The sequence below is a fragment of the Cryptomeria japonica genome, chromosome 5 (assembly GCF_030272615.1).
Source record: "Cryptomeria japonica chromosome 5, Sugi_1.0, whole genome shotgun sequence".
NCBI classification, from domain to species: domain Eukaryota; kingdom Viridiplantae; phylum Streptophyta; class Pinopsida; order Cupressales; family Cupressaceae; genus Cryptomeria; species Cryptomeria japonica.
Genome location: NC_081409.1, coordinates 804,583,400 through 804,599,371, shown reverse-complemented (window position 1 = coordinate 804,599,371; position 15,972 = coordinate 804,583,400).

The following is a 15,972-nucleotide window of genomic DNA, read 5'->3' as shown; positions in this document are numbered from 1 at the left end:
AAGCAAAATTCATAACATCAAAATCATTCTTCCTCCATTTTAAAGATAAATAGATTCTATCATTTTATATTTACTTTGCTAACTTAATATTTAACCATGCAAAATTTAATTATTTGCCTCTCAAATCTATTATTTAAATTTATTTATAAACTTATTACTCATATTAACTAATCTTAGTAACACATTAGAAAAAAAAATTCCTATTATAAATATATACTCATATATTTTTTAGCACAACATTGACACATGTCACTTCCCCACAAAGAAATGCTTATGGGGTAACAAAAGAATATAAGTTTGTTATTTATCAAATCCTGAAAGCTTTTCCCAGTTGATTACAATCTAAAATATGTAACCCAATTTAAATAGAAATATTGTTAATTTTGCCATAAAATTCCCCCTGATCCAAAAACTATTATTTAAACAACATGACAAAAACACTACTAATTTTCTATTATGCTCTAAAACTTAGATTAAAAATTATAATCCAATTTAAATATATTGCAAATTTTCTTCAAAATCCTAAATTGTGCACCAAAATTCATGACCAAAATAAAATAGAAGTTGACAAGAACATTGCTAATTTTCCACAATGCACTATATTCTACAACCCAAAAACATTGCTACCGCCCTAAAATTTCTGTAAAATCCATAACCTAATTCAAAGAGAAGGGAAACACTGTTATTGCTCTTCAGAAAGCCCTAAGATTGTCATAGGAACCCACAAAGCGAACCATGTCAAATAAGAGAAGAAATAAATGTTAATAAGTGATTGCAACGAATCTTTCCAAAAATGAAGGAAATAAGAGGTATCATTTTGGATGAGATAACGCGGGGCACTAGGTCTTTCAAAGATGGAAAATCTCCAAATAATTATAGTACTTTATAGAGTAGATTCAATTTAAAAAGAATTGTCTGGTATCAAGAAACTGAATCTTGAAAGAAAGAATCAAGCAAGAATTTAATGATTCTTGCAAGTAGTAGCACAGTAGTTTAGAGAAGATTCATTTTAAAACCTGTTGTTGCTAAAGAATTGTATGATCATGAAACTGAATTTACTAAGAGAGAAATATACTAAATGGTAGGAGAAGTAGAAGATTTGGGGTGAGAGCATTCACCTCTACATACCCCAACCTGTACAGTTGAATTTTTATCTCCACGACCACCCCATGGGTGTTACCTTTCTTGAACTCTTGGAGCTTGGAGGTATGTTGAATGTTGATGCTAAATTTGATGTCCATGATGATTGCTTCTTCACTAGAAAAAATGTTAAAGAGCTAAAGCCCAACGGTTAGGGACTTTTCATTTGCCCATTTTGAGGAAGGAGCCATTTTCTGCACATCACACATTTTCTCTACAAACATACAATTCCCCTACGATTATCGATTTCCAATCTCTTTAGAAAATGTGATAAGTTGAAGAATGATGAGATAATACCTGAATCTGAAGCACTTGATTATCGACACTAAAGCTCCATCTTTGTATACTGGTTTTCCTTTCTCTCATGGCTTTCCTTTTATTGTTGCAACTTGCATCACAATGGGACAAATATTTTTGAAATAGGTTGAGCGGAATTATTTTTTTGAAATAGGTTGAGCAGGAAAGGAATTTAAATTAGAAATTCCCTCCTCTGTTGAAAATAGTAATTGACTGTCGTTAACAACATTGTTATTGGTCGTTCTAGCTTGTCGTGATCGTCAGAGTGGCCAAAAAATGTTACCCACATGCAAATGCTTTCCGTCAACCGCAAAACAACAACATGCCTCCACGTCAGCCCGATGGTGGGTCCCAGAACATGTTTCATGGCATCATGCAAGGGCATGTGATTTTGGAGCCGTATCATGGCATGGCATATCGTTTTGGAGCTAGAATAGCTATAGCCAAAAGTTTGATTACCCATACTCCATGTGAGTAGGTTGCAGATGAGAGAACCTCACTCCCACGTGAGTAGGCACCACCTTTCATGGTGTTTTCCCCTCCTCACCAACTACCACTTACGTGGTATTAACCACCCTCTTTACTGTGAGGTGGTTATCGAACGTGCCCACCACTACATCTTGTTAATGACTCTTGATATACCCTAAAAAACTAAAATATTTTGATTTTCATTGTAATAAATGATATATATAAAATTAAAAAAGCAATCATTTATATTATTATATACTTACACATAAATAAATAAATATATACATTTACATATTTCTCATATATATCTATAGATGTACTCCTTTAAATATATACATATATCTATAGATGTATTCCTTTACATATATACACATATGTAAATATGTATTTACACTTATAACATATATATGTGTACATATAATAGTTCATTGAAAAGGTGATATGATCTCTATAGTTATACCCAATAAGGAAAGCGAGATTTAACGCAAAGCAAAAGACCGACACAAGGTCAAATACTTAAAAACAACTTACAAATGAAATTGACCCATCACAAACTAATTGCAACACTTAAGTTCATGACCATAGCAACTTGTGTGTGTGCAAGTCTCAAGACGACATTGACACATTTTCCCTTTGTCTATACTCCTCTCCCAAATGATACTCTCCTCGTTCTTTTGGTAGGATGAACTCGACAAACTCCTTCTTGAATATCACTTGAACAATAAAACATGTGATTAGACCACTTTCATAAGTGATAAAACTCCTTCAACTTATTCCATAATAAAAAATCATTTATTTCAAATTCATCACAAAATGAACAGTTTAATCTATGTCTTTCATTATGAGTTTCAAAACACACTAGAAATCAAATTGACATCATAACATGCCATTAATGACGATTCATCCAAATTCATGTAGTAATTCTACCTCGATAACATGAAAGTTAAAAGTAAAAACCATTTAGAATTAGAATGAAATACAAAAAAAAATTCGGGGATGTGATGAGATTCAAGCCCTTATACGTGAGGTTCAGGAGTTGAGGAGTTGTCTAGATAGCCATGAGATGAATGAGGAATTACAGGCTTTGAGGGAAGAGATAAAGGAGATGAAGTGCAAAGGGGACTCCAGGGACAAACAACTTGTCATTATCAACAAGTTTTGCATCAAAGTAATGCATAGCTTGGCTACGACCCTCTACCTACTACAAGATAAGGTTGCTGAAGAGGATGCTGATAAATAGGCTCGCAAAGAACTCTACAAGTTCCTTACAGAAGATTGGAACAATGTCTTAGGTCTGGCTGGGCTTCATAAGCTAGCTCCCTAGGTCTTGGTCTGTTTAGTTTTTGTTTTGTTTTTCATGGATCTCTGGACTTAGAGGTATGCCCCTGTTTCTCTTTTCATTCTCTGTTGATAGACTTTTGTTTTCAGTTTGATATTATGTTGTTAATTTGTTGTTGATATCTTTTGGCTATGTTGAGGATCAACGCCCTAGCTAACGCTACTTTTATGATAAAAACAATATCAACATTTGATATTATTATATTTTGCTTGGTAACCACTTTTAACTGGAGATTGAACCGTTGAGACCACATTGTTGAGGGGTCCAATCCTCAGTTTTTACGGTGTTTTTTTTTCTTTTTCTTACACCCTTATCTCTCCTTGGTGCATTCCTTCAACCTTATATCTCCAAAACCAATAGTGCAATTTACCGCGAGCATGGTAGCCCAACAAGGACCACGAACTAGTAGACGTGAAAGACCCACGAGGGCCCAATACAGAACCACCAAGCATGAAAGACCCATTTGGGTCCGACAGAAATCCACAAGTAGCACACACCAACGAGAAACTAGATCTGGATGAACCCACAATAGTGGGTTACACTTTTTTCCCAACTTTGACACTACAATTTTTATTTTTAGAAACAAATTCACATTTGGACACCTATTATTGCTAAACTATAAGGAATTTGTAGATGATGTGAACTAGTGATTTGTGACATTTTGTGTGTAGATTCTAAATATACATTTTAAAAATATTTTGGAATCAATTTGTTTCCATTTTTCTATCTCCCTCAAAAACTTGTTTTTTACAAAATACAACATTTTTAAAGAATGATACTCATTTGGTATAGCATAATTTTTTTTCTAAAATAGATATGAATGCAATTCTTTCGAATTTATTTTTGTGACATCCATATCTAATGTTTGCAATTGGTTTCATAACATTATCTTTAATATTTTATATTTTATTAAGTTTTGAAGTCAAGTTAACTGTAGTTTTGACGTATGTTCATTTGGTAGGTCATAACTTGTTGTGTATGTAATGATTTTTTTAATTTTATTTTTCAGTTGAAAAGAGGACTTCGATACCTATTGTAGATATTTTTTAGAATTTTTTTTACTTGTTTACTATTTTTCCATAAGCGTTGAACTTAGAAGTTGATGTTTGGTGTGAAACCTATGTTTAGTTAATCTAAAAAAATCTTAATAAACTCAATATATATTAAAATAATAATCATTGGAAAGATCACTTCGAGTACTACTATTATGCATTTGGTTTTGTCAAAATTCATACATTTGAGCACCCAATTTGAGCTTCAAAAGCTAGAAATTTGCAGAAACTAGGAGAGTTTGGGGGGGGGGGGAATCTCTAGTAGACAGGTTCGATAGAACATACCCCTAGGGTTTGATCAAAACCCCTTTCTATCAAACCCCTTTGAGCATAAAGTTTTTGAATGACCATGTTCATTTTAAAAATACCATTAAAAAAAGGGGTTCGATTGAACCCCTTTTTAAAATAATTTTATATTCGATCGAATATATTTAAAATAATACGTTCGATCGAATGGTATTTTTGGTCCGATCAAACATGGATTTCGATTGAAAGTAGTAAAAATGATGTTTTGGACAAACGAGTGCAATTTCTTCGTCCAAAAAAATGTAACCCACTATTGTGGGTTTACCCATCCGTGAGCAACACATGCCTACGAGGAATAGGGTCTGCGAGCACACCTAGCCCAACAAGGGTTGAGCATGGTCAGTCAGTCCACGTGTCTGCCAAGATCACCTGTACGTCCTCCAAGATCAACTGCCATCAATATCTCCTACCAAGGTGGGATCAAACTGGTATACCGATATATTAACATACAACTTTGGTCTAGGTGGGGACTTGAACCTAGGTTGCACCACAAACAATGCAACCATTTCACCATTACACTAACATGTGATCCCCCAACATTTGATATTATAAAAACATAATAGATATTTACATTTTTACCTAGTATCTTTCAATTTGTTTATTTATTTTCAATTAGTCAAAAAGTTCAACTAAGAAAAATAAATAGTAGCAAGTCACTTACATGCCTAATGCAAGAAACCCTAACAATGCCTATTAAAACCATCTGATTTACATAACATAAACAACCAAATTCCTAAAAAAGAAAAAAAAACAACAACAACAAAACAAAACAACACACATAAAAAAATTATAATTTAAAACTAAAAATCAAATCCACAAATACAAAATTAAACTTAACCAAAAACATAAATTATTATTGTCCCTTTTTAGCCTGCTTGATCGATTTAAAAAAATCATATTTAATAATCTTTTGTAATCGAATAAAATAATCTAAACTAATTCATATATTAATACTTTATCATATTAATTAAACCTAAATATATTATGAACTCATTTTATTTCTTTTCAATGTCATAGTCGAGGATTTGATGAAAAAGTCTAACGAGGTCAAAAAGGTGAAAAGGAGCGAAAATATACTTTTGTACGCTCCCCAATAATGCGGGCGATTGTTGGAAAGCTTTACTTTAATAGCGGGACTTCCACTTTCTCCGAGTGCGGGTACTTTTTATTCTTGGCCTTATCCACAGTGATAGCATATGATTATGGAACTCAATTCATTTGTTTTCTTCTCTTTCATTATAGATTCTCATTGCTATCCTCTTTTTTTTGGTTTTATGGTAAATGCCATGTTCTGATGTCTTTTCTATTTTTTGGGTTGATTTTTTTTAATAATTTGTTTGTTATCTATTGGTTTGTATGCACTATAATTTTGTATTTAAGGAAATGTTTCAAGTCATTAGTCTATCATAATATTACTGAAATATAGATCAAAGCATTAGAATCGCATTTACATTTCATCAACATTTGTATTGATAGATATCATATTTTGATTTAACATCTAAGAATCTTGCATCATTTTGTGACATATATTCCCATCTTGTTTATAAGAAATAAGGCTTGACTATTATCAAGGAAATTATTTGTTTATGTCTATGTAAGCCTCTAAAGGTATATTTTAGTATTACTAGGTTTAGATACAATTGAGAGTACAAGAGCACATGTAGTAATAGGACGCAGCTATTCCGGCTTAAAAAATACAGTACATTTGCATGGAAAGTGCATAGCACAAAAGTTAGTCGCATGTTATACATCATTGATTTTGCAAGCTGCGACTGCGATTTTCCAAGCGGTCAATAACACGATGTACGATTTGGTTGTTTTGGAGCCAATTTAGCTTCTACCATACTAATAAGCAAAAAAGTATAGGATTGAATTGCACCATCAAGACTAGACCATGCAAAGAGGACTAGATTGCATGCGATCCCGTCTAGAAAAAAGAGCTAACTCTCTACATATGCCTATAATTGTGTATATAATGATGTTTTATTTACAAAAAACAATCAATTGCATTCTATAGCTAAACATCTTTCATTGACAATCAACAAATTGAGCTAAGCAACCCTGACCTATTTTTTTCTAGTTTCATTTATGATCTTATCTCTTGGTTTTAGGTCTTATTGTTATTTACTATCTTATATTAGTTTATTGGGTTGAAATTAGTTTATTTCCCCACATCTTGACAAACCCTAACATTTTAATCTAGCATAGAGCTCTACCCTATGGTTTTACCTTCTTCTAGTTGCTAATTTTTTAATCTACTTTTCTAGCCTTCTTGTCTAGTTATTAAATACCTCTCTCTCTCTCTCTCTCTCTCTCTATATATATATATATATATATATATTTACTCATGATGATGGATACACAATTGCTTAGTGATAATGTGCTTTCTTGTGCATGTTATTATACATTGAACAATTTGGTTAGTGATGATTTTATTCTATGATACTAGCCTTTTTATGTCTATGTTTCTCCCCTTGTTAAGTGTATGTTCTTCATTATGGATATATGTTATAAAACCCTTACTTGGATTTGTTTGATAATGTTTACACATGCACATTTTCTAATAGATTCATCTTACTTGCATGAACATGGTTCCAACTCAAGGTTTAATTTATTTCATATATATTTGTAGCTTACATATGTTTAACAATGGTAGAGTATATTTGTTAATCCTTACCTTTTCTTATACCATTATTTATAAGGTGCTTATAAGCTCATAAGCTATTCTCTATAAATATGAGGGGCTTCTTTGTAAATATCATTTTTATGCATAGCAGCAAAAATTTGCCAGTTTTTGTAGCAATTTAAGGCTTTGATTTTATTTTGTGAATCAATTTCAAGTGAATAGAAACGAACAATTGTGCATTCAATCTTTATGTTGGAGCATTTTCGTATGAGATTACTGTGTTCTTATGTCATTGTGATCACATAACCTAGAATTACCTTAAGGTATTGTGTTGTGGCTATTTAGTTTAAAGTGGTTTTAAAACTGATTTTTACAGTCTTTGAGTTGTAATACTGGATTTAGAGATAGCAATCTTCATTTTAATTAGAGAAGATTTGAAGTCTTTGAGTTACAAATTTTCTTTTCTTTATAAGTTTGGAGCTACAATAAACTTGGAAGTCTTTGTGCTGCTATATATTGCATCTTTGTTACCTAATTTGTAAAAGGGTTACATAAGTCTTTTATCTTGTGCTAGCTCTTGGAATTATATATTGCACTGGTGCACACGACATTTTTCTTTCGATTAATCTCGTGGATTTAGTTATTATTGTTTGTTACTGTAGACACCTAAAATTGTCCTGTCTAATTAAATAAATAATTTTATTTATTTTATTATTTTAGCGTAATTCTTATATTAATTAAATAAATTCTTATTTATTTAATTCATTCATTTATCCTCTTCTAGCCTTATTTCTCATTTCAATAAATACTTTTATTTATTTAAATTATCATTTCCTAAATTAAATAAATACTTTTATTTATTTAATTGATCCCACTTCCTCTATTAATTAAATAAATCTTTAATTATTTAATTAATTCATTAGCTTTTTCTACCTATGACACATGTCATCGATCTCTTAATTCCTACACTATCTACCCTCTCATTATTTTATTATTTCCTCTACCTACCCTCTAATCTTAGCCGACCATTTATCTTTTACACCTCTTAATCTTATCCCTCCATTTCTTATAGTGTCTTCTATATAAGGAGATGCTTCCTTCATTATTAACCCTAACTCTTGGATTAGCATTCAAACTTTCATATGCGATCAAGCCTACTTGCAACCACACTTCTGTTCTTTGTTGAGCTCTTGTGCACACATAAAATCTAAGAGCAAATATATCAATCAAGATCAATGGAGATAGGAAGAATGGAGATTCAAACCCTATTAGACATGTGATGGTATAATCTTTGTGATTTTGTTGATTTGCATTGTCTTAGGTAATCTTCATATGTTATGGTGGATCTTTGTTGTTGTTAGGTTAGGATTTTATTATTGTTATGATTTTCCATAAAAAATTATCTTTGAGAGCAAATTAGCAAATTGTTTGGATATTTTTACATTTTTGGAAAGCTCTTAGAATTATACACAGGATCTGTTCTTTGTGGTTTTAATTGTGATGCAAAATATTTTCTAAAAAAATGGATCTTTAAAAATTAGGGTTTTTCATTATTTTGATTAGATCTCACAAACTGCTTTGAATTTTGGCATAGGATTTTTATTTCAGGTCAAAGACAGTATCAAGACCTCTGAATCCAAATTTTAGAATTGTTGGAGTATATTTGTATTTTCTATGAATTTTTTATTATTTTCCATAAAAAATTAATTTTGAGAGCAAATTAGAGATTTTTTTGAATATTTTTACATTTTTGGAAATCTCTCAGAATTATGCATATGATCTATTCTTTGTGATTTTAATTGTGATGAAAAACAATTCCTAAAAAATTGGTTCTTTAAAAATTAGGGTTTTGCATTATTTTGATCATATCTCACAAACTGATTGGAATTGTTGCAGGAATTTTTTAATGCAGGTTTGGAATGCTATCAGGAGTTTCGAGTAAAAAAATCAGGTTTTTTCAATCAATGTTTCATTTTCTATTAATTTTTAATGATTTTTCATAAAATATTATTTTTTGGAGCAAATTAGAAACTTTTTGGGATTTTCTTACATTTCTGGAAATTTCTTGAAATTTTATAGGTGGTATATTTTTTATGATGGAAATTAACTCATGGAAAATCAGATATTTGAATCTATCAAAAAATGTCTTGTCGAAGGCCCCTATTTCACAAAGTCTTTTGGATCTAAAATTTACCTAACTTTTGTGCTTGCAGGAAGGGGTACTTATTTGAAACAAGCCAAACTACTCACAAATATTTGTTGCATAATTTTGGCAAGGGTTTTTTTTTTATTTTCATTGTGTGCCTTGTTTTCATAGACTAGCAAACACTTCAATTGGTGCACTAAAATTGAACCAATGTCTTTTGTGTCTTGAGCAATAGGCTCTTTGTGTTTAATCTTTAGAGGGCCTGCCTCCCCATCTGGTCATTAGGACTAGTAGTGACGAGAGAACGACCCAAGTGGTAGCGAGGAAAACCCACCTCTTTCAAACCTCTATAAATAACTGTATCCATGGTGAAAGCCATGGGTAACATGTGCTGATTAGTTCATACCGACGCTATGTCTCCCCATAAACCTATTTGATCAAATTTATTTTATCAGTTGTAGGGCATAACCCCTACCGACTAGGAGCCTTCTGTATTTACAAGGCTGAAAGTATTGCATGTATGGCCACACAAGCGAATGCCCTTACTAGCACCTTTTTGTTTTAGAAAGCCAAAATCCTTCTAGTTGTTGGGGCAGGAGGTCGAACCTTTGGAGCGACCCACACACATACGGTTCTTAGTAGAGATACAAAGTTTGTCACGAGGAGTTTTCATGGGGATTGATGCTCGGCTGCCTCGGAGAAGTGAGTGTCGAGGGTGGATCCAGTGGGGTCAAGCATCTAAATATCTGCTTTGAATAGCATAGCCTCAGGGGAAACCCCATATGGGATCAACAACTATTGTCCTGGCCAACCATAAGAATTGTGCTTGTCTTCTTTTGAACATTCAAACATTCAAGATCAAACATCAAAACATTGTGTGTTTTGTGTCTTCAAGTGTATGCAAAACATTTTTACATCAAACAACACACTTTATTTGGAGTAATTTTTAGTCTAAACACTTGCAAACATTGAGTCCTCATCAACATTGTGTCCTCTTGTCACAAAAAAACAATCAAAAATTCAGATTTGGTCATAACAACTTTACAAAATTGGAAAAATTGTATTCAGTTTCTGGAAATGCGTCTGTGCAGTGTTTAAACACGTTTGTGTCATTTAACCACGTCTATGAAGGACAGAAACACGTCTGTGTTATCACAAGAAAAACTACATTCACAAAATATCAGAAACACGTCTGTGCAGTGTTCAAAAACGTCTATGTCGGGAAACCGAGTATGTGAAGTATACATGCACGTTTGTGTTCAGAATTGAAAAATATTTACAATCAAGCAAACAAGAGCAATCGGTTTCAGACTTATTGAGCTTACTGGGTTATCTCTTCAGGTTTTCATCTAGGATTCAACCTATTTTGGGTCTCACAAAGTTTGTCATTGCTTTACACCTTGCATTACATTCACATTTGTCTAAACTTGAGTCAAAAGGTCACTTGCTTGTCCTCATCTTGCTTTGTCAACACACTACATACAACAACATTTTGCTAAGTGGTCCCTCATCAAGGTTTATCACCTTTGGGTCTCATTTGGTCTTACTTAGAGTCAAGGTCAACTTACCTCATCAAGAGAAACTATCATCTCTTTGGAAGCCACACCTACTCTACTACATACATACTTGGTCTTACACTTTGGACATTGAAAGTACACCTCAGATTCATTTACATTGCATTCAACTCTTGGTCTTCCATACTCTTTCCATTTTCATCTAGTTTCACACATCTTGGTCAAGACCTAGTTCATGGTTGAAACCCGTTCTCAAAAATCTAGGAGAGAAGCTAAAGAGGTTCAAGAGTCCGCAAACATGAATGCGTATGAGTATGACAATGATATCTTCTTCAATTCTGATCATACCACATTACTTGACATGGACACTTATAGAAACACTCAAAATGTTGAGAACATGGATAATACGAACAACAATGATACACACAATGACAATACAGACAATTTTTCCGTACATTCAGCAGAAGTGGAAGACTCCATCATGGATCGCCATTTTAATAGATTGGTTGAGGAAATCATGAGAAGAGATAGACAATATTTCCTACAAGTGATGGCACAAAGTGGAGCTAAGATACCTCATGATTTTGACATGTCTCAAATAGTGGAAAATCAACCTATGCAAGAAACTCAACTCAACATGGATGAAAGGAGACCTCATAGTGGAGGTACTAGAGGACCATGTTTCGTGCCTGAGTCTCCATCATCTTTGTTTCAAAAACCTGAGGTCCCAAATACACACGGTCAAGCTTATGATACTCATGAAAGAGTATCTCATGAACAACTCCATCTACACAGACCATTATGGAAGTCTTATGCAGATAAGTACACTCAATTGCATACCAATGCTAAGGACCAACCTCCAAAACAATTGGATATCCAAAGGCATGCTCAAAATTTGGACACAAGAAAACCCCGTGTCAAATTTGGGGGCACTACACAAGAACAAACTCATGACATGCCTATAGAATATGATATGCATGGACAAAGAAGATATTCCATTCCTCATTATGACTCTATACCAGGTGGTTGCTATACACAGTATTATTATAGACCTCGTCCATATGAGCATGTTTATGATCAATATCATCCATATATGCAATATCCTCCTCCTCCACTCGGTGGCTCGATATGGTCCAAGAAGTCGGTCTCCACCTAAGAACAATTTGGAACAACAAATAAAGGACTTACAAAATAAAATGGAGGACATCAATACACCAAAGCCAGCTTACACAATGAGAGACATATGTCCCTATCCATTTGACAAAAGCATTCCAATGCCTCCTTTTACTACACATTTCGTAACACCTAAGTTTGATAAGTACAGAGGCAAAGGAGACCCTAAGGCACATATAAGACAGATTTTCACAACTTGCATTGAGGTAGCATCAGAAGAAACATACTTGATGAGATTGTTCCCACAAAGCTTAGGTGATCAAGCTATGGAATGGTTCTCCCAACTTCCACCTGGAATTAAGTCATGGGGCGATCTAGTAGAGGCATTCATACAACATAGAGACATAAATATCAGTCACCACTTTGTGCAACACCAAGCAAAAGGATGGGGAGTCATTTTCATCATTCTTACAAAGATGGAGGAATTTAGCTAGCAGATGCTCTTGTTAAATTCCACAAAAACAAATGGTAGAGATGTTCACATAGAATGTCCACAAAGAAATTGGTTATGACTTGAGAAAATCTTGTTTTTCCACTTTCAAGGACGTCATTGAGAAAGGCTTAGCGACAGAGAAGGTCTTAATTGAACAAGGAGTAATTTTGAATTCAAAGAAAACAAAGAGGATTTTAAAGGAAAAGACAAGCCACGATTTTGGAACAAGAACAAGAACATGGTAAATTATGGTGTTGTTGATGCTAACACAGTGAGACCAAAAATCATTCTTTCTAGATCAAGTTCTACAAACAACCAAGTAAATACTCAAGGAAATTCAAAACCACGAAGGAAATACACCCCATTGGGAGAACCACTTGAGTCAGTCTTCAAGAAGTTAGTGGCAAACAAGATAATAACAATTCCAGACAATCATCCATATGAACCAAAGGTCAAACCAAATTGGTGGAATGATGATGAGTACTGTGAATATCATAAGAGAAAGGAACATAAAATAGGAAACTGTCATAGCTTGAAGAATATTATACAAGATCTTATTGATAGAGGTGACATTGAGATCGAAGGACATTCATCCAATCAAGAACATGATATGTTTAAGGAAGCATTCCCTAAGAGTGGCAAGGGAAAAACCAAAGCTATAGATGAGCATACAAACTATACCAGAGCATCCTATAACTATGATTCAACTGTTAATCACATTTCGATGGACAATTATGTCTCTACCATTATCATCAAGGACAAAATGCCTAAAAATTCTACCCAAAGGCCCAAAGTTATCCTAAAAGGAATTGGACCTTCTTTTGAGTCTACCTCTGAATGTAATGTCACAACTCGTCGAGGTAAGGTCACTTTGCAAGGTGCTCCAGCTAAAACCATCGCTTCCTCAACAACCAAACCTGAGTACGCTCTGATAGAACAATTAGGGAAGACACCTACACTTATCTCCATCCTTGAGCTTTTACGCATATCTCCCACACATAAAGCCATCATTGATAAAACTTTGAGAGGAACCTCTGTCCCCACTGATCTGAACATGGACCAGTTTCAAGCCATGGTGGGATACCTTTCCGTTCCACACTCCCTTACATTCACAAAAGCTGACGATGCCTTCGTAAGCCAACCACATAATGCACCTTTGCACATTGAATCATTCCTACACAAACATTGAATAAAATGAGTCCTGATAGATGGAGGAGCAGGTCTGAACATTTGTACATTGAACAGTATTAAACAATTGGGATATTCTGAAAAAGTTGTGAATTCTACACATGCCATCACCATAAAAGCATATGATAACAAAGAGCGCTCATCCAAGGGCACAATCACCTTACCTCTTAGAGTAGGCCTAGTTACAAAGGATGTGGTTTGCCAAGTCCTTGATCTAGAGATCACATACAACATATTGCTAGGACGTCCATGGATTCATGAGATGAGCGCAGTCCCATCTACATATCATCAACGTATCAAGTTCCCACACAATGGAGTTGAAGTGACCATCAAAGCTGATCCAAACCCATTCATATATTGTAACAATTTGCAACCTAGATCAGAAATAACAATCCCAGTCAATCGAGAGGTTGTTCCTTTATCAACATATGTTGATCCATGATCCTTGAAAGCTTGTAAATCAAAACAAGCAGAGATCAAAGAAAAGTTCAAAGTTAAAGACATGGGATGTGGTGAGTATATCTTTCATGTTGATCAACTCCCACTATCTCCTAACACATTTAGTTGACAGGAACAATCTATAAACAATTTGTAATATCAAAGAATTATGTGTGATCCACCTAGTGTTGTGGCTACTAAGTCTGAACGCAAATCTCCTCTAGTGGTGCAAGCAACTCTTGATATCAATAGTCCTAAGAGTGGTTCCGACAAAGAATCTATTGAGCGTATCACCAGCCCTCTTGAGAACTCATATAGCCTTACCATTTCATCCATTTATTCCATTTCCACTCCACTTCTACACTTGGATCAACAAGAATTAGAAAAACCCTTACTAATTGGGGATTAAAAATCAAGCTTTGAAAAGAAAAATCTAAAAGTAAAAGATAAAGAAAATTCCTTCAATATAAATCAAAATCAAAATCTATTGGACTCAGCAAAAATGAAGGTCAAGGATAAAAATCCTATGAAAGAAAAAGAGCAAGAGATGATCTCCCCTAATACCAAAATAACTGGGGGAAAATGTTCTAAAATTTCAAGTCAAAAAGTATACTTATTGATCCTAAGTCTCCATCATGCTATCCTACTTTCACTTCTTTTCACAATCACAAGCCTTCATCACTCATCTACTTGTTCCACACACCCTTTCCCTTCTGGTAATACATCATGGAACTTTAATGGAGCTTCCTTGAAGGAATTTGTTATCAGGGATGCCCAAACTTATTTAGGTGACACGCATACGAGCCTGTGTAGTCCACACACTAGTAATTCTATTTCAGTTCCTTTATCAAGGAAGATAGTCACTCGAGCTACACATCATTCAGTCAAGGAACAATCCAGCTACAATCATAAGGTAAAGCCTCTCACATTTGAAGTGGGTGACTTAGTTCTCAAGGAAAATCCAAAAAATTAGCAAGACAGAGAGAAGAAGGGCAAGTTTGAACCAAATTGGCTTGGTCCTTACATCATTACATCAGTCTATGGATCTGGTGCATATCAGCTCTCAACACCAGATGGAAAACCTTTGGAAGATCCAATCAACAACATGCACCTTCATAGGTTTTACACATAACTCTTTAGAATATCCTAATTCAAAAAATACAAAAAAATAAAAATTGTTACTTGGTGAAAACTTGGCAAACATGCACCTTGTGATACAAACAAATTGAAAAATAAAAAATGTAAAGAGAAATAATTATGTCCAACAGTGAAAACCACTTCGGTGGTGCCCTCGGCAAGTACCATGGTGAAAATCAATTTACCGATGTCATGTGTAGAGACATTGCTCCTCCTTCTTTCAAGATTCAATATCATTCTTTCACTTTGCACACACTCACAACCTATCCATTCATAATAAACTTACCCATTCCCATCATGGCTTGTTATTGATCTACCTAAGATTGGTTAGCCATTCATAATGATCCTTCCTTTTCACCCCTTTTTATCCATAATAAATCAGCTCCTATCTGTGGCTAAGGCAAATCCTAAGTCTAGTGATGCGTGTGGAACTAAGAGCATCACACGTTCCGAGGAGTATAGTTTCTTCCAGTTTTCTTCAGTCTATCCACGCACAATCCACAATAAAGAAACACTTGCATCATGAATCCGCAATAAAGTTTTGTCTTCTCTGCAATAAAGTATCAATTTCACGGATTCAGTCAGTTTTAGATGAGACATAAGCACCAATGGGCTTCAACAAATCAAATCTTTCAACAGACTTAGACAACATTATGATTCAATGTTATCTATTCTTTTGTGAAAGTAAACATTGTGACAACAATCAAATAGACTT